Here is a 24,517-nt window from a genome sequence, read left to right as displayed (position 1 = left end):
CAGGGAGGATTTTAGTAGAAGGTCCAAGAAGTATGTAAGAACCTGGGATGATTCAGAGTTACTGTTAGGTTCTGTGCCCAAGCTGATCTCAACTGTCAGGCCAGAGTGTAAGGAGACAGGTAGTCTCTAAGGCAGCCAGGACCCAAGTCAGAAAGGTATCAAGTATCAGGGGCTAGCTGTGTTAGTCTGTATCCACAAAAACAACAAGGAGTCTGGTGGCACCTTGAAGACTAACAGATTTATTTGGGCATAAGCTTTCGTGAGTAAAAAACCTCACTTCTTCAGATGCAACTGAATTTGTGTCTGAAGAAGTGAGGTTTTTTTACCCATGAAAGCTTATGCCCAAATAAATCTGTTAGTCTTTAAGATGCCACTGGACTCCTTGTTGTTTTTAAGTCAGAAAGGCTTACACACTAGATTGTCCATTACGTGGCAGATTGCCAGCTGCATGTCTTCAGCTATGGAGAAATGCTGATGTGCCACTGATCAAATAGATACAGAACATGAGCATATGGATAAAAATAAACAAAATGCAGGGTTTTTTTAAAAGGCACAAAGTAGGATCAGATGAGGTATTTCCCATGCAGGGCACAGAGAACTAAACACAAAACTCCCATTAACACTAATGGGAGTTATGCACTTAATGTCCCACATGCTGCTCTGAAAATCTAATATAACCCTGTGCCTAGATAGCACTTTACATAAACAAAGAGTTAAAGCATAAAAAATGAAATGTACTATCTACCTATTTAATATCGCCTAAAAAACCCCACATTAACTTTCCATATGAACTTAACTGCTGACTATGTCCTAGGGGAAAACGTGTCTCATAAGACAATTTCCAGCTTTTAGGACTCATTTTGGAAATGGAGAATATGCTTGTTCTCTGAGTCTGTGTTAGAGAAATAGGAGAGATTGTATCCAAATAGTTTTATTTGAACTTTTGGGCATGCTCCTGCTGTCATTACAAAGATTAAACTCCCAGTACAATCACGGGCACTTATGTGAGGACTGGAAGAGTGGGCCTTTTGTTGGTAAACACTTTAGAGATTATATCCCAAATTCCCTTCAGTCCCAGAGTAATGAATCCTTGAACCTGATCCCACCAGCTGGTCCCTTCTGTGTCGTCATTTTTTCTACTGATCTTAGGCATGTAGCAAAATGGAATTTGCAGACATAGGGCCCAGTCTAGTAGCCCTTAATTCCAGGAATGTAAAGGCTGCAGGATGGAGTTAAGGCTCTATGTTCATGGCACATACGCAGAGCAGTTAGACAAAAACATAAGATGGAAGCTTGCAACATAACACTACTTTCTTTCTTAGAAGTCAGAACAATAAACACACAGGAACCCAAAAAGCAAAGCAACTCAAAGCAGGCTGCTCTCTCAAACAAAGGGTTACTATTTACCCCAACTTATTCTAGGCTGGCTCTCTACCAATTGATTCTATTCACATTCTTCCCTATAGCACCCCCTTGTTTACAAGCGGGACCAGGAAACCCCTCTGAAATTTAAAGTGATAGCTTGAAATTTTAAAAGTTTTCAATACACCATAGGGTAGAATTTGTCAGTTCCAGCTATGGACATGGAAAGATCGATCTTTGTGACTAGAGCTGTGTGAAATGCTTGCTTGCCAGTGAAACAAAACAACAATATTCCATCAAAATTATATTAAAGAAATACTTTATAATTTACATAAAGCTCAGCACATCTTGTAACCACCTACAATATATTGTTTGGGCAATAAGAAAATCAAGATTAAAACTGACTTTTCACAAAGTACAAGTACTTTAACTCTGCTCTACACTATTGTCTATAACTTGGGTTTAGTGTAATAATGTGTCCAGCAGATTTGAGCTTTAATGAGGGCCGTAAGTAATGATGAACAGCTGGCCTTCTTAAATCAGGATGTCCGCTGAGAGTGGGCAATTTGAAAAACCATAGGCTAGCTATTGCCAGCATTTTAGAAGCATTGCCAAAAACCTAAGAACCAAGAAAAATGCCTTTGCTAGAGTTTAAACCTCAGGCCATTTTTGGTGCCTGGAGACAGCTAAGAAGTTCATTTAGATGGCAAAACAGTGACTACCTTAGGGCAAGATTTTGACTTTACTGATCATTTGTGGCCAAAATAAAAATATTTCGTGGTGGGGGAGAGAAACAGTTCTGTATATCCACTGGGAACAGGACTTAGCCAGTCAAATCCATATCATATAGATTACTGAAATTCCATCACACAATAAGAGGGGATAGAGCCACCGGCGAAAGGTATTACTCCCTATTACCAATCTCTTATCAGGTCCTCTAAAGCCCATATTTTCATGACTAATTTTAGTTTTTTCTTATTTTTATAATATGGCTATAAAGCAACAAATTAGGATATTGCGGTAAAGGAAAAGTTTTCAATTAAAAAAGTAAACTGATAAAAATATTCACTCATTCCACTAGGATATCAGAATCAGGACATGCGGTAGCCCAGAGGGATGTAAAAATTGATGAGATACCACAGCTTTTTAATAGAATTTCTTTTATATATTTTACACTTATCATGATCAACTACAGTATGATCCATCATAAATAGGCCAAACACATCCAGAACTATGATTAATAATCACAACAAACAGAGGGAGAACATAACCAAGTTACCCTGTACTTGCAAAACTATCACCACCCTTGCCAGCCATTTCCTTTCCTAATCCATTACACATCCCATTAGTTTTGCTTACATTCATCTTCCATCCTGCTTTTATGTTGTCATTTCTTACAGTATTTCAGCCATATTTTCCTTAAATCAATACATCATCAGCTGCAAATCCTAGGTGATTCAACCTTGCTCTCTATTTATTCTAATAGCCTTTTTCTCGATGGCATCTCCAGAACACAGTATGTGAGGTCCAAATAATCTGTGGAGTTGCTCTCAAGGAAACAGTGGCTCATGTCAAAAACCTTCTTGAGTATCTGTGGGAATCATGATGTATGTTGATTACTTCTGTAAAAGTAGTTGTAGGTATAGCAAAGCCTCAGGGAAAGTTGAATGCAGTAGCCTTTTAATGCCTGCTGCTTGGAAATAGCTGACTAGAACAGTATGGGAAGTTTCATATTCAGGTTGTGTTGACCCTAGCAGACTGCATGAAATAGTGAAAGACTGTTACTAGGCTGTTAGTTAGTTGGTGACATTAGTTCAAGGATGTGTGTTGATCTTATAAAAGGAAGTGACTTCTCTGAAGCAGGGTTTGGAGTTGTTGGAGGAGAACGGAAAGAAGAGTCAGGGTCCTTCTCACAAATGGGTAGAAAGAGACCTTGACAAAACTTTCTAGCAATCTGGATGGGGATGGTTGTTACCCTTTCATTACCACCCTGGATGAGCTCCCCCTTGAGGATGCTCACCAGACTTCTGTAATAGAGCCAAGCCTGGACCCCACATGCTCTGTGCTGGCTGGGTCTGGACAGAGTCCAATCGCAGCTTCTAGGCACTATCTCAAAGTGCAAATCCCTTATTTAGCATGCCTTCCTGAGATGGGAGACTCCGCAGTCCAACTGCTTAGGCCCTGAAACCAATGCTAACCCTCCCAAGCCTTCCCAGTATCAAATGCAATCTCCTCAGAGTTCCACTGAAGTTGTGGACACACAAACCTCTCTCCAGTGTCCTCACCACTCTGAGAATCCTCTAGACATTGGTCAGTAAATTTTCAGGGCCCTCAGGCCCTCCTTCTTCCTAGTCTTTCCTCTTTCTTCTGATTGGTGAGAGCCCCTGCTAAGAACAGACCTGGTCCTTTTATAAAATTCCAGGTCTCTCTGTCAGATGACCTCACTCCATGGCTTCAAGTTCCTTGTCAGGCGATTCACTTCTTGGTTCCAGTGCACCTGAAGTCCTAACTTGGAAAACCAGTTCCCCTGCGCAGCAGCCAGGTCATTGTTCTAGAATGCTTCCATTTGTCTCACTCAAGGTCTTTGTCTAAACCAGGAAAGCTACTATGGCCTGTACCTGCAGACCATAGCCTTTAGGGAATCCTCTAGGAATACAGAAGCAGTGGTCAAGCTGATTCATAGGACCATCAGGGATACTTTCTAGCCCCACAGACACATATTTTATCTGTGCTTGCAGCCCATAGAAAGGAGAGATTTTGGAGGGCTACAGGAATTTTTCACTCACTCCTTCAGTCAGGGTTAGTACAGCATGAACCATAGCTGTCTACATGATTGGTTGAGTCTTATTGGTAAGACTTGGCTTATTTGACTGGACTTTGCCCTACTAACTGCTGATTACTAAGCTGCACCTGGCCCTAGATGATTACATAAAGGAAATGGGGGTGAATTGGTGTTACTGAGAGTGCAATTTGGTCAGGAATGGCAGTAGCCTACATCAAACAGAAAAAGGAACAACAAAGTGAACATTAATGTATTTTGTGACCAAATGTTTTATGCTTCATTTGCTGCTTTAGTTCAGTATTTCACGTCAAGCAACTTCACGTTTTTCCCACCACTTCATTTTGTTTTTCTCCCTTCTCCTAGCAAAGAGCTGGAAGTGAAGTTCCATCCAGTACTTAAATAAACAGCTAAAATTGTAATAAAAACAAAAAAAAAGTGTGCTAAGACATTTAGCAAGTAGAATGATATTACTTTAAAATCACTTACATCAAGAATGTGATGAAGAGTCACTGGCAGTACATTCAAAAGTAATGAAGAGCTGGGTTGGGCTGTTATATTTTTGCCATATAAGCTGGGTACATTAAGATCTTACTCCCAGTGTGGTGTAGGTTGCTTGTTTTCTTTAGGTTACTGACTCATGGCAGGGAATCAGACAAACAGGGTGACTGCATTGTGGTATGGGACTTACTGGCATGAGAGCAAAGCACCAGGCTGTGTAACACACACAAAACATTTTAATGTCTTCAGGAGAAATGCAACGGAAAAAAACTAAGTGACAGTAAGACAGCAGTGAAAGAGGAAAAATCAGGGAGACACAGCTGTTGCAGCTGTGCATAACTACCCATCTTCACTTCATAAACATTTGCTTGGGAAAACTGATTGTTGTGAGTACAGTGCCTTCCCTTTAATTCAGTCACCCGTTGGCAGTTAATTTGATCCTCCATTTAATTTGATGAAAACCTCTGAAACTAAATCATTTAGTGTTTAAAAATACAACTTCTACCCTTCATTTTTTTCTCCTTCAGGCAGGTACTGCCGAATAAATTGATTCCTGGCTCCATATAGTTGCTGTTTAATTAACAATGATGAGCAATATAGAAATGCCTACAAATAAATTAATAAAGAAGGTCAAAATCCTGAGAGAGAGAAGAGGCTCAAGAAAAACCGATGCAATAATTAAACATACTGTAAAACTAAAACAGGATATTATAAGCAGTGCCATATTAATGCTTAGTACTTATAATCACTTTTCAAAGATCCGAGTGCTTTACAAAGGTGGGTAAGTGTTACTATTCCCATTTTACAGACAGGCAAATTTAGACACCGAGAGATTAAGTGGCTTGTGTAAGGTCACACAGCAAGTCAGTGGCATAACTGGGAACAGAACAACTGTGGCTGCTCTGCCTCCCATGTAAGCTGCAAGCTGTGATACATAGCTTGGTAGTCACACTGATAATAAGAGCAACCGGATATTTTAATCAAAGAGAGGAACAGACTTGATTGACATATGGATGCTAGAAGGGAGGGAACTCCTTTGCATTTCCACTTTGCCCCAAAGCAGATGTTTTCTGCAGAGCTCTAACCCTTGTCCCAAGGCAGTTCTCAGTAGTGCCAAGCTGAGTTCCCCCCCACCCCCATTTTTGTATGGCAAGCATGATGGAAACTTTAAACATCAATTTGGCTAATGCAAAAAGCCATTGGCAGGAAACAGCAGAAACCTAAATGGCAGACAATGGAAGAAGTTGATAATAGCCAATGGAAACAGAAAAGACCGCATGCAGCACACCAAAACTCAGAGGCATGAGCAATTTCAATATTTCACAATGCCCTTGACTCACTACTTGTCTGAACTAGAATCAGTCCTACACAGAGTCCCATATGAACCAATGAGCATCATTGTGGGATGCCTGAAAACAAAATTAAACAACATATACTGAAAGTTATTTAAGTTACATGTCCCTAGTGAGCCAGCATATCATAAACAGTAGAACTGGAGTCAGGGCCAATGTTCCCTGGAGGAGTGTTATTAAGTGGTCACCAGTGAAACTGGAAAAGTGGAGAATTAGGCTGGAAGCAACTCAGCCACATGGACAAAGCAGTCCACAGGGTTTCATAAAGTTTGACTTGTTCAGCTTAAAATGCATGTAGCTTCATATTCTGCGAATGAAGCATCTAGAGACTTTATTTAAGGGAAAGAGAAAGAGTATCAGTCAAGGGTGCCATTAGTAAGGCCTCACCATGGCAGAGAGACTATAAATATTGATATGGGCCAGAGCAATATCTGGATCTCAATCCTGTTTCCTCAAGATGCAGGAGTGTTTGCACTGGGGTTTTGCTTCTGTCCTATTCTAAATTTTGTTGGAGATCCATAGGCACAATCCTACTATTGTGATCTAGTACACTCATTCTTTTCCTCCCTCCAGGTAAATAAAGAAACAAACAAACAAACAACAACAAACCATGATGTCTCTTACCTCATTTTATTTTTCGGGTCAGTGCCTGTGTGGTAGGTTTTCTATGAAACATTATTTTTACTACTCTGCTTCATGCTAGTCTATTCTGAGGGTAGCGTGTGTAAGCACCACATTTTTTTAACTTAACTAATCCTTAAAAAAAAACACCCTGAGTCAGGACACCAACAACTCTTATGTTTTTGAAAGATACAATGAGATATGACATCTGTTATTTCCCCCCCACGCCCAAAATCAGGATCTTTCCAAAAGAGTTCAGTACAGCATTTCTACAATAACATATTCCATTCATTGTGATACTTTCCTCACTTTTCTATTTTGACAGGCAAATGAATACAGGAGAACAACACTAATAGGCACTTGAGGCAGATAGAGGGTTAATGAGACTTCTAGTGAAATGTTCTCATTAGGTGTGAAGGTGTCTTATTAGATGATGATATAGCTTATGAGAGGGAAGTGGGCCACAGACCAGCAGCATTGCTGACCAAATCTAAAAATGTCCCTTTTCTTTTGAGAGACCCAGTCCTAGTAGTGGTAGAAACAAAAGCAGGCCTCATTAGCTCCTAGAGCAGAAGCAGCAGGTTCATTTCAGCCTCTCACGCTCAATTTTCCTGTAAAGATTTAGGGCACACAAATACACAGTGTTTTCAGTCATAGATGATGCAGAGTATGTCATGTTGACTGCAACCATGCAGGATTATTTACTGACAGAGAGAGAGAAAATAAACTCCATAGCTGAACCATGATACCTGAAAAGCTGGGTATTGCCATAGTCAACCTTGGAAAGGAGGCTGACCTTGTTATTAAGGCCCAAGAATGGGTGGTAGAGAATCTGGATTCTATTCCTATGCCCTGATTCACCAAATGTTTAAGCATACAGTAGACTTAAGCATCACTGAAGTCAACTCACGCACATATTAAGTATTTTGTTGAATAAGGAGGGGCATGCGCATGTGCTTAAAATTAAGCAAGTGCATTGCTTAATCAGGGGTCTAAAACTTTCTGTGCCTCAGGCTCCACCATCTAATTTTTGAGAGGGGGTAACCAGAATTGAATACAGTAGTACTCACAACTAAAATGTTGTATTCAATTACCTCATTTTATTTCCAAGTGGAAAGTTGTCACCATCACCCAAGCTGCCATCTCTCTTCCCATCCCCCATATCCTTGTTGGTTGTCTCAGAAGAGATCACAGACTCAATGAGCATGGAGACTGAACTACTAAGTCGGGGTTGAGGCACACTGGTAGCATAGGCTGTGAGGAAGCTTGCAGTGCTACTGCCCGTGCTGTACCTGTCCTGTGGATAGAGAACATCATTTGCCATGACTGTAAATCCAGGACCTTTCATCAACTCATTCTCATGCGCACATGCATAAAACATTCAGAGTGATGTTACCTTCAGTTATCTCTGGAACTAAGAGGCAGAAAGTAAGATATACCTAGAGCATGAGCAACATGTTGAAATTGTTAGGAATTCTTTGTGCAAGGGAGGGAGTTATTGGAAAGGGCTCCCTAAGATGGTGGAGAGGGCACCAGGATCAGACCACTGCTTTGGTAATTAAAGCCAGAGGGGGAAGTCTGCAGTGTGACTGGGCAAGTGGTATGATTGGTAGTGGCATTTGGGAAGGGGAGAATTAAAAAAAAAATCTAGTGCCCAATTATTTTAAGTTCTACAAAAGACCCTGGTGTCAGCAAACTCCTTGTGTGCAGCTTGTGAAATGCCTGCTCATAGCATAGCAATCTTTTAATGAGGCTGCCACCCAGTTCATCTGCAGCTTCTGAATTCAATTCACCAGCCTTATTGCAAAAATGAAAAATTAAAAGAAAAAGAGTGAGCGGATGTTAAAATATCCATGTCTAGGTTACCAGCCTTTCCTTACTCTAAACTAGAGTTTCACAAACTTTTCTGGTCAGAGGCCCCTTATTAAAACTCAAATATTTTTGTGCTGCCCATATATCTATGATATCCTTTTATAGTGAATGTATCAATGGTGACAACAAGCCTAATTTATCTGTGGGTGTTTTGAGAAGTGGCAGATGATAATTGACCTTGAAAAGCGAAGGTGTGAAGAGAGATTTTCTTTTATTTAGATTGTAATACAATTTGCAACAACTTGAGATACTCCCCCACCCCAATTGCCTTTCATAAGCCCCAATAGTCACAAACCACCTATTGAAAAATACTGCTTTTGATCCACTGCACTAAAGCATTCATTTTCCAGAAGGTGTTATTCCTAGCCATGACATTTTTAGCACCAGCAATTCAATCTTCCCAGCACAGAAGAAGTCACTTCCTGAAGTACAGAAGCCATAGTAGCAGTACACCTAGCAAACATGGCCACACTGGTAATTTAAGTGTTACACCCCAAGTGAATAGTCAAGTAAGGGGCAACTTCTGCTAACGGCTTTTGTCACCTGCTTAGGGTTAGATGGGTATCTTTTAGCCCAGAGATATCCTAAGCTAGTATGTATGGATGGATGACGCACAATTCTAAGCCATTGTACTGCAGAGGTACAGCACTTGTGAGTTGTTTAAGAAAAATGGCATGTGTGATATTTCAAAATCAACAAGTCTGACTTCTTTGCTTTTCAGACGAAGTGGGACACAACACATTTGTATCTACCATCCCTATTACCAGTGTATCTACCACTTATCTACCACCTATTACCCAGTGCCCACTTTCCAAACTAGCTAGTCAAAGAGTTTACAAAAGAAGAGTGTAGTTTCCTTAATAAAATAATAATACTTTGCATGTATTTAACAGTGAGATTAATCAAGTTTAATTTTTTTCATCGCTTGACAGCCCTAAGAATAAGTGAAAATTATCAAGGCATTATAGTGGATCACAAATTGAATATGAGGCAACAATGTGATGCCACTGCAAAAAAGCTACTATAATTCGGGGGTGTATTAACAAAGAAGCAGTGTACTTAAGACACAGAAGTTGTTGTTCCACTCTATGCAGCATTGGTGAGGCCTCAGCTGGAGTACTGTGTCCGTTTCTGGGTGCCACACTTTAGGAAAGACATGGATCAATTGGAGGGGGTCCAGAGGAGAGCGACAAAAATGATGAAAGTTTTAGAAAACCTGACCTTTGAGGAAAGATTTTTTAAAAATAGACATATTTAGTCTTGAGAAAAGCAGACTGAGAGGGACCTGATATCAGTCTTCAAATGTGTAAGGACTGTTATAAAGAAGATGGTGATCAGTTTGTTCTCCGTGTCCACTGAAAGTAGGACAAGAAGTAAAGGGCTCAATCTGCAGCAAGGGAGATTTAGGTTAGATATTAGGAAAAACTTTCTAACTATAAAGTTAGTTAAGCTCTGAAATGGGCTTCCAAGGGAAGTTGTGGAACCCCCATCATTGGAGGTTTTTAAGAACAGGTTAGACAAACACTTGTCAGGGAAGGTCTATGTTTACTTGGTTTTGCCTCAGTGCATGAGGCTGAACTAGATGACCTCACAATGTCCCTTCCAGCCCTAGATTTATATGATCCTATGATTCTCCATGCCTGGAGATTCTGAATTGCTATTATAAAAAGTGCCCGCCTGTATTTCTATTCTTCCAGCAGCCTTCTGAAGCTTCCATCAATCCTCACAACCTACCCGCTTCCCAACAGCAAACACTGTCTTTAAGGCGAATAGATTAAACATGCAAAAGAGATGAGAAAACCAGGGAAGTCCTCTAAAAGGAATGGTACTCACTAGGAGTCTGATCTAAAGACCACCACGGTCTGGGACTTTTTCCATTTGCTTTATTGGGCGTTGGGCCAGGCTCTCAGTGCCCCCCCAGATCCAGTTAAGTTCCCAACTTTGATCTCATTCCTTAAAAACAGGCTCCAAAGCAGCACAAACAAGCTCAACATCATGTTTTCTGGTACCATCTGCCTGTTGCAAGACTTCTCTGGTGACAGCGATAGCCAGAGATAAAATGGAGTGAAGGTGATGCAATACCATTTATTCAAACAAACAGCACATAAAACAGACTACAAGGGTCTTTTGTTACCCAGCGACACCTGAAGACTAAATCAATTTTCAGTCCTGAAACTTGTGTGTTATAACTGTTTTTATTTGTCCTGTAACAACCACCATGTTATCTAGCTCAGTGGTCCCCAATCATTTTGTGGAACTGTATCAGTTTACCAGCTTCAGAGCTCAGGTTTTCCATCAGACGTTCCTATCCAATCCCATTTAGTTGAATAGCTCAGCTGTAAGAAACGGAAAATTGGAGCCCATAGACCTAATTATTCCAGCCATTGCTAAGCCTTAATCGAATGTGTTCTTCTTCAAGCTCAGGTTTCAGTTATTTTATACTCTATTACAGAAGACAGTGGAAACACAAAGATGACATGATGGGAACACTGGAGTGCCTGGGAGCCAGGACAGAGATTCATTAAATAAGGGAGGAAGGGAGGGGAGGGAAGCTAGAGTAGGATAAGAGAATGAAGTACAAGTACTAGTGCCTTTACAAGTGGAGGAGAAGCACTAATTCTCTATATTTTCCCAGTCTCCTTTACGATTCCATGTACCTATCAGTGTTATCTGAATACCCTACTATGATGAGCCTCTCCAAATGCATGACACTTTTCTTGGCAAAACTAGAGTGCCAAGGGATCTGACTGGACTTGGCAACCCTTAGTCCATGTATAGCAGCTTTTTAGAAAAGAAAACAGAGAGAGAGAAAAAGGTTCCTCTGATATATTGGAAGGCTCCTGTTTCTTTGAAGCTTCTCTGGCCCATTGTTTTGTTTTGCTTTTTAATGTTAGGTGCCCAATTAATTACTTGGGGTTTTGTGTGATTCTGCTTAACAAACAACATTATTTTCTTGGCAGGGCACATCCCATTAGTGATTGATCGTAAGAGCCTAGGAAATGAAGCTCTAAGTACTTTATCAGCTTCCTGCCCTTCCTTTGAATGACAGCCCATAATCATTAAAAAAACCACCCTTGGCATTAAAATGATTTATTTTAATCTAAACAGCTATTACTTTAATTAAACACACTTTACTCCTCTTGAAAGTGACAAAGTACTTCTCCGAAGCCCTCTATCACTCTATTTATCAAACAATTTCAATGGAACAGCACGTCCATTCTCCCAGACCACTTTGCCATGGAATTTCAGTTTTGCTTTGAAGAGAAAAATGCCCAGGGGAAACAATAAGGGGCCAGGATCATCTCAGATGGAACTGCAGCAATGTCAATGGAGATGAATCTGGATCATTGGTTTGAAATAGGAAACAAACCAAAGCAGCAAAGTGTGAATCCAAATCTGTATGTAAGCTTTATCAAAGCTCAGGAATATTCAAATCCAGGGTTTTTGCTTAGATGGAATTTCTTCATCTTAGGTGGGTGAAGAATCTAAACCTCACTATTACTATTATATAACATTTATATTGCACTAGTGCCTAGAGGCCTGCCAGACCCCATCGTGCGAGCAATGGAGCAAACCGGTTCAGCTAAATTAAGAACCAAATATCAAAACTAATATTTTTTTTTAATTCAAAGAAGTCCATTACATTTTGACTTTTACAGGTACACAATTCTGTAATCGCTGATTTTGACAAGGTCTCGAAACACAAATATTGTAAGAAAGGCAATTCTCATAACATTCCCATCCAAGCTGAAACCTGCTAGTACTGAAGTCCAATTCTCCTCTCACTTATTCCTGGACAAATCAGGAGTAACTCCACTGCAATCAATGGAGATAATTTGTAAAATACTAGTATTTTACAGGGACTAGAATCGAATAATTACCAGAAAACCTCACCACCACACCTTTCTATGCATTTGCTTCTTTTGTAGAAATAAAGACACGTTAGCATTTTCAAAATGTTTAGTTCACTCCTTTTAACATTATCATGAGCCAGTATTTTGAGGGGTTGACTCAGGACCAAAAATGCAAGGTGCCAGAAGGAAGGTTATTCAATAGTACTTTTAGACCAGCATGCAACAGGGAAGATTACACATCTCATAAGAAAAACAGATTTTGTCATATTATCAGCCTAATTTACAGGCTCATGGAGTTGGAAGAGTTTGGTTAAACCTGACAAGCATCCAAACTATTGTGTGGCTGGCCTAATCAAATCAGAATGCCAGACGTTTGAGCTTCACCCATTCAAAGTCTCATGGGAAAGTCTGTTCTCATGAAAATTCTACCCCAGTTGTCCAGATAGGTGTCTGAGTTTTTCAATGCTTGATAGAACAGAACCTTTTCAGGTTCACCCTTTATTTATTATTTATTTAGCAGTATTTACACACAGTTGAAGTTGGCTATAGCATTAGTATGTCAATATAGAGAGGAGAGAAAGAGAAAAACAAGTATAGACTGTATTATATTGTACTATTTATAAGAGGACCATGAAATGAGAGTACAATTCCTATGTAGGAGGACACAGGGATGAGTCACACTTGTTTGAAAAGTTCAGGCGGTTCCTAAAATGGCTCCAGTTATCTTTGCCTACTCATGTATATGGTGCACAATTTATTACCCTTGAATTATCTACTGTAATACACATTTCCACCAAGGATCAGTACCAGTGAACAAGCAATGGTTATATTCCAACTGAGGGTGGGGGGAAGGCTATATTTTATAAATTGTTACATTGAACAAATAACATGGCATAGCCATGTTTAACTACTATTATATGCTGGAAAATGATACTTAGAACCATCAGAAACCCCCAATTTTTATCTTGCATCTTTCTCATGGCAAAAAGCTGAGACCAGTCAAAAATCACGAGTTTAGCTGAAAGCAAAATTTTGATTTTTTAACATGGAAGACTAAGATTTTGCACTGATCTGCACTGATGGATGCACTATGCAAGGCCTATACCCAAGGAAATCACAAGATAGGAGGACTTCATGCCCTGGAGGTAACACCCCATTACTATAGGTTCTACCTTGACCTTTTTTTGATCTCCCTAGTTAGACTAATAAAGCATCTCACATTGTATAGGTGAGTGAACTTGTTTGAATATAATATAAACCACCTGAAACATACACCTATCCTTTACTTCAGGCTTCTTGGAGGTTTGGGAAAATTAGGTCAGAACTCCCCTTCCTCTCCACCATTATCATCTCCTTTCCTCTCAGAGTAAGTTGAAGGAAGTGCAACTATTTTCACTCCCAGGCTGAGAAAGTGCCCTGTTGCACCTCAGACGCCTCATGCGGGCGTGGACACATATTCAACAGTCAATATGATTGGTAACAGAGTCATTTATTTTTCTCTCATATATATTTTTTTACTCTCTTGAAGCAGCAAAGCAAGCAATTTTGCTTAAAAAACACAACACACACACACACTTACTGCTATAACATCATCAAGAACATCTACTAATTCTTTTATTTATTTATTTATTGTTGCTAGAGAAGAAGCCCAGGCCCAAGGCCAACTTCAAAACACACAACTCTAAACCCAAAACCTGAAACCAAAAAAAACAAACATCTCAGGCTTCCCACACTACCAGCTGCCAAGCTAGCAAAATATTCCCAACAGTGCCCATTTGAAATAGCTGCAGTAGCACCTACAGCAGTATGTTCAGGTCCCACTGCAGAAGAACTGAGGCAGGTTTGGGGAAAGTCCTCAAAGAAGTGGGAGATTCCAGCTAGTTTACAACTCCCAGACAACTGAAGGGGGAGACAAGGGGAGAGAAAGTGCAAGATGATCACCCCTTCAAGTTGTGAGAAGAGTTAACAGATGCTGGGCCTCACTGTCCAAAGGCAACACAAGGAAAGATGAGAGGCTCTGCCTGTTGGAAAAGAGGACTCCTATGAGGAGTAAGGAAGGATCTTCTGACCTGTGGGGTATAGAGTGGTTCATTTTGAGATTTGAAAGGGCACTAGATATGCTGATATTGCAGACAACCATGTTCTGAATATATTTAGTTCTGTTTTCAGGGTTTGCTGTTCTACAGATCAGACATATCTCAGGCACTATGAAATGATCTTTTTTTATTATTGCTCTTTCAAACTTCTCTAATTTCTTACCACACTGGACACCAATTCAATGTTCTTTGTGCAGAATGTATTCATATTTTGTAGCAAAGTGACTTGTCCTTTGGGGGGAAAAAAGAGAGGAGGAAGGGAAGTAAAGATTTTTCTGACGTAAGACTTCCTTCTAGGCTTATTAACCACGGATTTCATTTCACTTCTATCATCTGAACTAGCCAATATAACCCTGTCATTCAGTCTTTCAAACATTTACTTTATCTTTTTGTGTTCCAGCTCCACTGTTAATGAAATAGCATGTAATAAGAGCCATTGAGATAACAAAAACTATTAATACAACTCAATATGACTTGGCAAATAAGATCTGACACAAAAGTCATCCAAAATCAAAACCAATTTCTACAGGACTTTTCCACTGGGAGGCGCTCTCAGACCTCTTACTAGTGGGCTCGTAATACCTCATATAAACCGTTACAATTGGCACCTTTGTTGTAAGTCTCAGCAGAAGCACAAAGGATTAATTGGGTCAGTAACAACGCACTAACTTCTTACTCCTAGAGGTAGTCTTTCCAGAACATTTGAAGTTCACTAATGGAGCAGAGCAGGGGAAACTTGCATTGTGCTATTCACTTTGTACCTTAACTATAGATAAATGGGATGTAGAGGTCATCAAGGCTTTCAGTTTCACACCCTTCTATGAACACTAATTTCATTTTAAAGAAGATTGTCTAAAAGTCTCAGAAAGGGCAAACTTGTCCACTGCCACTCAGGTTAAAGTTGGTAAGGCAGGCAGCTCAGCATAGAGGATGCACAGTAGTACTAAAGCACCATAAAAGGTTTAGACAGACTAGCCTTCAATGGTTTTTTGTTTGCCAAAACTGAAATTGAGAAATCAGGGATGGAAGAAACAAGAAAGAAAAATGCTTAAAGTGGTAAAGCAACAAGATTTGCTTCAGGGTAAAATCTGGGGAGCCCCAAATGTGTGTGTGTTATCAATAACTGTACCAACAGAGCAGACACATACACCCATTTATGTGCCCTTGTTGAAAAAGAATATGGGAAATCTAAACTCAGAGTTTGTTAAACTTGTAGCAAAGGACCTTGGAAACCTGCACTGATGGCCTGAAGGAACCAAACAGTGAGAATTGATTCAGCAACAATTTGGAACTCAAGGAAACAGCCACCTTAAAAACTTATAAGCACCTGTAATTAAAAAAATAATGTTCAGGCTCTCAACTGCTTGATGAAGTGAACAACTTTAACTGTTTCAGACAACATTCAAATGTTCCAGGCAGATACCCCTCCCCCAGCAACTATAGTCAATCCTTAATGTAACTCTGAAAAGAGATGTCATTGTGATCTTGGGAGACTTTAATGCACACATAGGAGGATAATGACACCTGGGCAAGAACACTCAGGAAGTTTTTGTCAGGCAGAAGAAGAGGAATGGGCAGTGACTGCTGGAATTTGCAGCGGCTGATGACATAGTGCTTGCTGACTCACTCTTCTGTCACTCAAAGATTCACAAGCCCAGTAAAGCCCAGATGGTTTAATTAAAAGAGTGATTGATCATGATCACTAACAATTGTTAATAAGGACAATAGTCATGGATGTACAAGTTTGCAGAAGTGCTGAACTTGACACTGATTATCAGCTTCTGCAGATAAAAGTCTTCAAAGACGGACGGTTAATGGACCAAAATTACTCTGATTTGACTGAAGGTTCTTATTATAAACACACTATCAGACAGCCTTGTGTTTGGAACTGCTTAAGGCCATTGAAGCACTAGAGACTGAAGTCTCAGTCCCTCTATCATCTGATGAGGAATGGCATTGTTTCAAGTCCTCAGTGCTGACTACAGCCAGCTCAGTGCTGGGGCTGCAGCCCTTCAGATACCATCCAGAGATCAGTGAGCAGACACTCACTGAAGTTGGAGTTAAGGAAAAAAAGCAAGGCTAAAATTTGAGTCTTTAAAGAAATGTCTGTTGAGAGCAAAAGCAATGGCTGAATGGGTTTGACTTTGGAGTGTCATCAAGTCATTGTGTAAGAAATATGGGGAATCTTGCTGGTCAACACAGGTAGACAGTTTAGAACAGGCTGCCACCAGGCACAGTCTCTGCATCATCTACTTAACTTTGCGAGGTTTTCAGGGCAAGGTGCCCCCAGCTAGTGCAGTGAAGAATCAGGTTGGTAGCAGCCATTGTCTGCAAGATCAGTTGCATCGATGGGAATATCAATGCAAGACAGTCCTCAATTGTCCGTCGACTGCAGTCCCTGTTCCACTGAAGAGAGGCAGAATTTCTAGAACAGCCACCTTCTTTCAACCAAGGAAAGAGCGAGATCACTGTCCATAAGCTAAAATCTGGGAAGGTGCCAGGGTTTGTAACATCACTCAAATTGCTGAAGACGGGTGAGAATATTGTTGTATTGTGGCTGCATAGGCTCTTCCAGTCCATCAGGCATACTAATATCAGCTCTCTGATGGCTAGAGGAAAGTGGGGGTATTCTGCTTCTGTTCAAAGGGGGTGATAAGGTCGAATGTAGCAACTGTAGAGATATGATGCTGTTGTTGGTCCTAGGCAAAGTCTTCATTTGTGTTAATGTCTCAAATCAACAGTGCACTTCCTGGAAAAGGCCAGGTTACCCAGTGAGGCTTTTAACCTGCTTGTTCCGGTCTTGACTAGATCTTTACCTTGAGACAGCTTTTTGAGAAGATAGTCAATTTAATAAGCTGTGTGCAGCACTTTTTAAACACTTCAGTCAGGCCTTTGATTCAGAGCATCAAGCAAGTCTGTGGGATCTGATAGGGTGACTCTGCATTACTGGGAAGATAGAGTCATGGATAGAAGAGCTATATAATGGAATGGAAACTTTGTTTGAGTCAATAGCAGGTACATTGCATGGCTTCCTATGTCCATGGGGGTTCGGCAAGGCTGCGTTCTGTCATCATCGTTACTCAATATCGGCATTGATTTGTTGATGGATAAGCTTGATGAGGTAGCTGTTGCTGGTGATAAGCAGAATGTCATTCTGCTTCGAGATCTCAAATATGCTGATGACATTGTCTTGTTAGCTGAGTTTGGTGAATTGCTACAGCTGGTGACTGATCTGGTTGGGCAACAAGCAATGTGTGTTGGTCTGGTTATTAGTCCAGATAAAAGTAAGTTCCTGGCCATTACCACCAAGAAGCCTCCAGCTCCAGATTACAGCCATCTCAGTATGAACCTGTCCAGATGGGACAGTGAGCACAGGACAACTGTCAAATATTTGGGCAGCATCAGAGATAGCGCTAGAAGATGTTTGAAAGATGTGGATACTCATATAGTAATAGCTGCTGCCATCTGTCAGGCCTTGTAGTGGCCTCTGTGAGGACATCATGACAGCAAACTGGCTACAGAGCTGTGGCTCTACAGAACCAGAGTTACACCTGCTCTTTTGTACAGCAGTGAAACATGGGTGCTGAGGAAGGCTGATGAACAACTTAATTACATTTTTTGAATCTTGTTGTCCTCATCAGCTGCTCCATAACAAGTGGCAGGACAAAATCAGAAACAAAGATATTCGAAGTCGAACCCAGCAACCACCTGCAACAGCACTGGTTTGGTTTTGAGGGCTTTGTTGGTATAGGCATATAATTAGACTGTAAACCAGTGAATTCTGAAGTGGCTGTGTACCAAGGCACGCTGCTACATGGCTGGTGTTCAGGTGGATGCCAAAAGCTGTAGTGGCACCATAAGATTGCCAGTGACAGACATAACTTGAATAGCCAGCCAGTCCACTTTAAGAACTAATACAAAGACTGATCCAGGTGGTGATTGGTCTGCAAGGAGGCCACGTCCCTTTGGGATTTGCCATCATGATGAGGATGATGATCATGCAAAAACCATAAGATTTGAGGTCTGGGCTAAAAATAGTAAAAAGCCAACCTAAAAAACAAATACAATATGATCCACAAATATCAGAGTGGTAATGCCAACTCAAGGGATAGGAACTCCCATCTTGAGAGATTTTACTGAGAAATGGCTATGGAAGGCCATTAAGCTGGATGATAACAAATCTTTCTACAGAAGTCTAAAAGACTCAACCATTTTCATTTAGAGAAAGAAAAAGGTTTTCCATAACTATGATGTAGAGAAACCAGACTACTGAATGCAATAGCAAGAAGTTCTGAACAAAGGACTCTTTATTTCCGAGATAAAAATCAACCGAGAAACACAGGCCAAGAGACAGTTACTCAGATTTTGTTGTGAGGCCTTGTCTACATTTGAAGTGGCACCAATTTAATTAAAGGTGTAATTTTAAACTGATTTAGCTAAAGTGATACAAAACCCTGCGTGGACACTCGTAAGCCAAGTTTAAATTGAATTAAGAGAGTCCACACAGGATTTTCAACTATTTTATTAAATCAGTTTTTAAACCGATTAAAAATGCACTGGTTTATAGAGAAGGCCTCAGTTACACAAGTATAAATCCAGAGTGACTCCCATTGACCTCTGGTCATGTAATAACTCCATTGAGCTATTTACTGCAGTGGAGACAGCTCAGTATCTATAGGGTACAGATACTAACTCTACCTCGTTAGTGTTTTGGCCAGTGTTGCTTAGTGAGGTTCTGGAAATGCTGTGGGTATTCCAGGCCATGGACTGCAGGTGACAACTACATCCTTATATTGTTGGTGAAGGTCAGCAGTGAGTATTGGGTCTGTTGGCTGAGCAGGTCAAAATTGCACCAAGGTAGGAGATTGCTGGGGTGGGAGCCTCAAAGGTGCACGTACTCTTAGCAAATTTGCTTTGTGGCCTCTGCACATGAGACGACTGTCTCTTCATTTTGGCAGTCTTTAACTGTTCCAGTTGTTTCTAGTCTCCTGTTTTTGGCAAAGAGCAGAGAGAATGTCTTGACTGTGCAGCTCTAGGGGTTTCAGTTTTTCTTGACCCATCAGTCACCTGGGCAAACAGGACTGAAACTGCACTGGCTGCACTGATCGATTATCTCTTGTAAGCAATGGATCAAATGCCTATGATCCTAAGGGTCTTCTTTTATTTATCACCCTGTTTATTTATTTTTTACTACCACTAACCACAAGATTTTACCAACACATTTGCAGTCACTTTCAAGCATAAACATATTTGCTCTAAGTGGCCACATTCTTGTCTTTCCAAGAGGTCCCAGAGGGTAGTGCCACAAGGGACCTCTCCCATGGGGTGCTGCAGGAGACCATTTTGTCACCCTTGCTATTCAACATTAATGAAGATATCGGAAGAGTTAGTGCAGGGAGACACACTGTTGACTGTTGTGTATTCAAGAGTCTCCTGACACCCAGTGCTACACATCTTACGTCTGATCCAGCCAATGCAGCGGAACAAACCACTTCTGAGAGACTGGAGACATACATAAGGGTTAGTGGGCCATAGCTCAATCCAGATAAACAGGGATAACATTGGTAGGTTGTGGGAAGCTGCCAGAAAAGTTGGAGTATGTCTGTAATTGCTACTTTAGTTCACAATCTGGGAAGCTTATTAGATCCTGGTTTATTCCTGGGTGGGTAGTAGGTAGCAGCAGTAGCTAACAGTGCATTTTTTCCATCTGCAGTTAACTAGAAGAATTTGATTTGCTCTTTCAGATGGTCTCAATTAGCTATGTGTTAGACACTTCAAGATACTACAGTGCACTTTACATAGGGCTACAAGAGGAAACATTTGCAGCTGAAACGTGCAGAATACATCTGTGGGTGTTTCACACAGGGACAATATTACACTAGTGCTCTGGGATCTGCACTGGCTCTCAGTTTTTCAGGCGGCATTCAAGATGTTAGTTTCAACTCTTGGGAGACTAAATGGCTTTGAATCTGGTTATCTGACAGACCGCCTCCCTCCTATGGTGCATTGATAACCATGTTACAATTACAATCTATCACTTTGTAAGAGGTTTACTGGTCCTGTTTTCAGGCTAAGCTGGCTCAGTAGGGAAGTGTGCAATCTGGATTTAGCAGTAGTCAGTCTGCAAAGAGCCAGCCCAGATCAAGGTGGGATGAGTTGTGCCTCTCTGCCTTAGGGAGCATCCTGCTTTTGTCTCTGTGGTTTTGGTTTGTGTGTGTTAGGGTTCTGGATTTTAAGAAATAAAGTAGTGTTACTTTGCAACCTTCCAGAAAGAGTATTCTACGTTTTTAATCTATTTTTTCTGTTTGTATGCCATGAAATATAAAAACATCTTCCTTTGTAGTGCCACCATAGTTATAATTAATAGAGGCACTTAAGCCGGATCCCCCCTGGTTAAAAACAGAAGCAGCTGTTGGACATTTTCTGTGATTTTGGAATTGGCTTTCCCTTAGGCACCTTAGAACTCGAATTTGCTAACTTTCCAGGCACACTGCAAAGCTCACCTTCTTCTCCAGGCAAATGGAGGAGGGAGTAGGTTGATAAGCTGAAAAACTTAATATAATTCAGTTGACTTGTGTCAATATTGTAAAGGCAAAATTTTGATTGGTTGCATTAAATATTGCAAGTATTTAAAGCACCTAGTATATAGGACTAGAAGTAGTAAATCTTTACAAGTAAACACACTAACCTAATTATTTCAGATTTTAATTACTTCAGATTTACACCTATACAACTGGACCATGAGCTTTTATGTCTTCAAGTAGCCTGGAACAGAGCTCAAGGTTTTATACCCTGAAAAATTTAGGTACCATAGGAGGGAATACTGGACAAAATCTTGAATACAGCAATAAACCCAGCAAGAGACTCTGATCTTGAGAAAGATCCTACTGATTAAATGAGTGTTAAGTATGGTCCAACATATCAACTTCCCCTGCAGATCCTAAATAACCCACTCTCTATATGAGTGCCTGATCCTAATATGATTTCATCAAACCCAAAGCCAACATCCTATTGAAGTTACAGACTGGACAATGCTGACTTTATATAATTGCTACAATACTGATTTAAAGAAGTATTTTTCAAAACATATATTCATATTCCACTCATGTAAAGTTGTCTCTCTACTAAATACACCTGGACGTCAACCAATCCCTCTGAAAGTGGAAAGGGAAGCTCAAACAGTTAGTAATGATTTCATGGACATTGTCCTGAGTACTAATGCCAGCTGATGAAAACAGTCTGATCAGGACCCTTATGAATAGTTAGCAGAGGTGCTTATTGGCCACCAGCATTAGGACACATGGAAGAACTCCAGAGGGTGCAGAAGATTCTTTAATGCACAGTCAATGCATGAAGATAGAGAGGATCCTAGCAGTAATTTGTGTGTTCTTATCCATCAGCTTTCATCCCCAAGAAATGTATGGAAATTGTTGGACAAGCTAAAGCTCTGTGATGTGTTTTTTTTTCTTGAGTTCACTCTATAGTCATATTTGAGAGATAATACTGGCTCCTCTCACTGTGCTTAATCTAGTTTGAATTTCAAGAAGCTTTCAAATTATTACTACAGGGTCAATATCAACCCTAGTGCAATTCTACTGAGTATAATGGATTTTTGGTGCAATTCTATTGGCACACCAATCTTTAAATTTTATTTTATAATGTTTATAAATATGTTACCTACTGCCTTGAGGGGTATGTTAAACAGAAAATCATTCATAAAACTCTTGCTATTTGAATAGAACCTATGAAACTTTCTGTTCTGTTCTTTCTGTCTCTTTTTAAATACATTTGCTGTTAAGTTTGAAAAAAAATAGAGACAATACTTGTTTAGTAGGCCATCCCATAACAGTAATTAGCAAAATTATACGTATCTAGAGAGGCCAAAATAATTTTCATAGATAAAATAGAGACAGAACTGTCCGAATCTGACACTCTAATGAACCCTGCAGCTTCCGATCTACGAATCAAGTCTAAGGTAAATGAGCAAGCAAGCATTAGAGTTGGTCAAAAATTTTCTGCTAGAACAATATTTCATCTGAAAAAGCTGATTCATGAAATCACAATTTTTCACAGGAATGTATCAATTTTGTCAAAACTTACCATGTTCTAAACATTTTGTTTAGCCTGTATTGTTTTGTCTTTTACATTATAATAAAATAAGTAATAATATAACAAAAGTTGAAATGAAAAAGTCAAAATGAAATGTTTCAAAGCAGTTGAAATTATATATTTATATATAAATTATATATTATATATTTCAAAATAGGTCACTGTGAAAAATTCAGAGATTTTGATTTTTCATCTCAATTTGGAACCAAATCAGTTTTTGAGTTCTTGGAGTTTCCCACACAACAGACCAGGTCTAGCCAACACCTCCATGCTGGATACCATTAATCAGAAGACCATCTCTTGAAGGAAAAAAAAAGAAAGTGTCAAGATTAGAGATGGCATAAGACAAAAATTGGATCCTACTCAAAACTCTTCCAAATTTCATTGGTGCTTGGACCTAGGAATTTGGTTCAGTCAGCTTCACACATAGGAGCCAATACGAAGTGCAGATGCACACCTAGACTTACTCAAAGTTTTGGGATTCAGACTTTTGGCTGAGCTCATTATTGAGATGGAAACAGCCCTAGAGTTTATATTCAGATCTAAAGTTTCCCAAGTTTGGAAGTGTTCAGATCTCCAGTGAGTACTCGTTACGAAACATTCATAGTACTACTGAGCACAGCCACAGGTCCTTCTTCAGATTCTCAAATACTATGATGATGGAAGCCATATAAGGACCTAGACAGAGTTCTCCTCCTGTACTATAAACTAACCTGAGAAAAGCATATTCATGCACCATCATCAGTTTCTATTAACAGGATTATATCAAATGACCAATGAAGAGAACTAAAGGGAAAAGAAGTGTCAAGCCCCTTAGTGTGATGATGCCTACCCTCTTAATTCCAGCCAGTACTATATTTCATTCTTGTGAAGAAGAATAAAGAAAATCTGATCTTCGTTCAGAGTTAGGGAAAATGCTAACTGAAAAATCCATTTCTAAATATCTAGTACCACTGCTGAAAAGGGACACTGGAAGTAAGTGTGAAAAAAATAATAATAACTTGGAGGTTAGGTACACATCAGAGTCCCTGCAAAACTCATTGAAAATTCAATTTCAATTATAATCCAAGATCATCTCCTCTTACCAGCCATCCACTGCTAATGCGCCACAGTAAAGTAGCCAAAAATCTGGTACATGCATACAGCAACTATGTAAACCATCTGCTACCTAAAACATCAGCTGAGAGAAAGATGATGGACATATGGGAATATCAACAGTGAATCACCCCTTTAAGGGGAAAAACAGCCTCTGGTAAAATGAAACTATGAAAACAAAGGCAGTATGGCCAAGCAGCTGAGAATGACAATATGTATAGTGGAGAAGCAGACACAACTGGTACCATTTTGGAGGCCCTCAAGGATCATTTGAACATTTTCTCCTGCCATATGCTCAGCTACTGTACCAAGAGAGTTTCAGTTTCCCATTGTGTCTTCTCCATTAGTGAAGGAGCTCAGATAACACTGCTCTACAATTTTTGAGAAGTCGTCTGCTTCAGAGATAAAATGTGCTATTTATTATGTATTTTGATGTGCTGAATTCAAATATGACAATTAAAACAACTGATTGGCTACTGTTTCTAACTTATGTAAGTTTTTACATTTGATGTCTATGTATATTGTGTAGATAGTAGAGTTTTAATCATAAATTGTAAACCTAGGTCTTTTCATGTGTTTATGGTTGCCTTACATGATAATATTTCACCTGTCCTGTTTATGTAACACTTTAAAAATCAGCAAAAGGGTTATATAAATAAAATTTGTTATGAAACAAAAGGCAAAAAACTATTATGTACATAGTTTAGTCCTATTCAGTGTCTACTCGGCGCTTCTTGGCTTGTCTCTTGTATTCATTAAATGGAGCATCTCTTGTCACTGTCCAGCAATAGTCTCCAAGCATTGATGGGCTCCATTTGCCCTGATAGCGTTTCTCCATTGTTGCAATGTCCTGGTGAAATTGCTCACCGTGCTCGT

The 24,517-nt window shown here is 39.9% G+C and overlaps 1 long non-coding RNA gene across 1 annotated transcript in view; it reads right to left on the bottom strand.

The window, feature by feature from the left end:
- Nucleotides 1-7,754: 7,754 nt before the first annotated feature.
- The window catches only part of LOC120401795, a 53,510-nt gene continuing 36,747 nt past the window's right edge, over nucleotides 7,755-24,517 (bottom strand). The window contains exon 5 of the long non-coding RNA XR_005596739.1: nucleotides 7,755-7,912. This is a non-coding gene — a long non-coding RNA (uncharacterized LOC120401795). The remainder of the gene's footprint in view (nucleotides 7,913-24,517) is intronic.

Source organism: Mauremys reevesii, linkage group 3, assembly GCF_016161935.1.
Source record: "Mauremys reevesii isolate NIE-2019 linkage group 3, ASM1616193v1, whole genome shotgun sequence".
Taxonomy (NCBI): Eukaryota; Metazoa; Chordata; order Testudines; family Geoemydidae; genus Mauremys; species Mauremys reevesii.
Note: the sequence above shows the minus strand (reverse complement) of the source record. Positions and strands in the feature narration are given on the sequence as shown.